At 38.4% G+C, this 2,127-nt stretch overlaps 1 non-coding gene and 1 pseudogene across 1 annotated transcript; both read left to right on the top strand.

The window, feature by feature from the left end:
- The first annotated feature begins 13 nt into the window (after nucleotides 1-13).
- LOC112213975 lies at nucleotides 14-1,000 on the top strand (annotated as a pseudogene).
- A 915-nt stretch (nucleotides 1,001-1,915) lies between these two features.
- LOC112213976 lies at nucleotides 1,916-2,022 on the top strand. The gene has a single exon (XR_002947881.1). It is a non-coding gene; the product is annotated as a U6atac minor spliceosomal RNA (small nuclear RNA).
- The last annotated feature ends 105 nt before the right edge of the window (nucleotides 2,023-2,127 follow it).

The following is a 2,127-nucleotide window of genomic DNA, read 5'->3' as shown; positions in this document are numbered from 1 at the left end:
TGGCGCGTTTCTTCGAGATCGTGTCTCCCCGCGAACGTGCGAAAACAGAAATAAGTGATAATATAGTGGAAAGAAAAATAGTATACAATGATCAGACGTATAGGGTAATGATGGTTTATAATCAAGACCCAAAAGGAACATGGAAAGAAATAGAGGAAAGAGTAGACGGAAGAGAGGAGGAAGTGATGATCATCTGCGTTGATTGGAACGCAGGAAGAGGGAGAAGAGGGAGGGCCGATAAACGAGGATCTAGGGAAAGAAAAAAACAGGCGATCAAAAGACATGACGATAAACATGGAAGGAAGAACTCTGTTGAAGTACCTGGAAGAGAGAGGCTGGATGATAATCAATGGAAGAGATTAAGAAGGGGAGGAGTGGACATATATCGGGGAGAGAGGAAACTCAATAATAGATTATGTGATTGGCAATCAGGAGGCGACAAAAGAAATAATCGACATGAAAGTAGGAAAAAGAACAGAGTCGGACCACGTGCCGTTAGAAATAGAAATAGGGGGGCCAGACTCATAAAGAAATGAGGGAAAGAAAGAAGAAGAGAAGGAGACAAAGGAATGGGCAAATGAAAGTGTGGAAAAATACCTGGAGATTGTGATATAATGTGATATGATGTGATATAATTATCGGTAATATCATACAAAGAAAAAATTTTAAGGAATATCCAGTAAAATAGCCAGTAAGAAAATTTAAATGCATTTAAAACAAGATTTAGATGCATATGAGGTTCGCCGAAGTCGGTGTCACGTAAAGAGAAAAAAGAAGACCGAATACCAACGGTTACTGAGACCACTGATTAGTGGTAGTAGATTTACTGCATTGGCAACTAAATGATTGCGGATTTTGTCAATACCACTTAATGACAAAATGATATTGTTTACACGCCAAGTAAACTGTCACAATATAATCGGAACTCAAAAGCAATACATTTGACCGCTGGGAGAAGGGTATGTAGATACCTGAATTGTAATTGAAAATCAGTAGACGCCAGTTGGATGGAAAAAAAATTAAATTTGTAGAAAGAAAGAGAGAAAGAAAAGATTAGACAAGATCAAGTCGTGCTTTATTATCATTCTTAACAATATGAGTAAAACTAACGTAGAAAAAATTAGTTATTGCTATACTACTTGTAGCAGAGTGCAGAATTAAAAAGAAGGCAGAAAATAGTGTGAAATTAAAAATTTTGGCGGGTTTACAAAAATGTGTTTTTTAAAAAGAAAAAATAGACTTTAAGGTGCTATAATAATTATTTAAATAAATTTTTTGACGAACATTCAGGGCACTCAGGATCCACTCCTTGCCTCTCAACACTACTCTTACTACAAGAAATATAATAACAGCAAAAATATATTAAGAGCTTTATAATAGATTTAATAATAATACTTTTAATTAAGGGAATTATTTACCTTCGCCCCTTGTATTTTCAGGGGGCTATGAAAAATATATATCTCCTTCAAGAGGTTAATTAGAATACTTCCTGATATACATTGCCAAATTAATAATCAAATGCTTTCCAATCAGCTAGAAAGTCGGCGGGGCAGCCAGCTACGCTCGTTAAAGCCCAGATCTGAAGACGACGCGTGGCGAATTCGAATCCTCGGTATAAAGGACATCTCCAAAAAGGGGACGGAAAAACCAAAATTTTTCTTAAAAGTAATATACTACAGGCAAGCGGCCAGCTCCTCCCTTGCGTGTGTTCTGGGTGTACTTTCTGGAAATACTTGGTTAAAGGTACTTGGTGTTCAGCACACAGGGGTCCGACGATCAACTCGCACTGGTGCATTGTCCCGTTCGTGGAGGTTTTAGCCGGTAAGAATCCGGCACTACCTTCTGCCCACCTACACTTAGGGTAGTAAGGTGTCTATGAAGATTTCCTCCACGTAAAAAAAAAAAAAAATTTTTTTTGCAGTATGAAAGGTGAGACGTTTAACACTCCCGTATACAAGGGTGGAACATACATATAAATGGTAAGGCACTGTCGCCTTTCGGCGGCACTTACCAGATCTTTTTGGGAGGACCGCGGAGGGCTTCCGCTATCCTTCCGGATAACGCAGGTTATCTGTTAACATTTTCTTGTGGCAAATGATCTTTACAGCTACATCCTTTCGAGCATTG

This window comes from Bombus impatiens, unplaced genomic scaffold (genome assembly GCF_000188095.3).
Source record: "Bombus impatiens unplaced genomic scaffold, BIMP_2.2 scf_3236, whole genome shotgun sequence".
Classification (NCBI taxonomy): Eukaryota; Metazoa; Arthropoda; class Insecta; order Hymenoptera; family Apidae; genus Bombus; species Bombus impatiens.
Note: the sequence above shows the minus strand (reverse complement) of the source record. Positions and strands in the feature narration are given on the sequence as shown.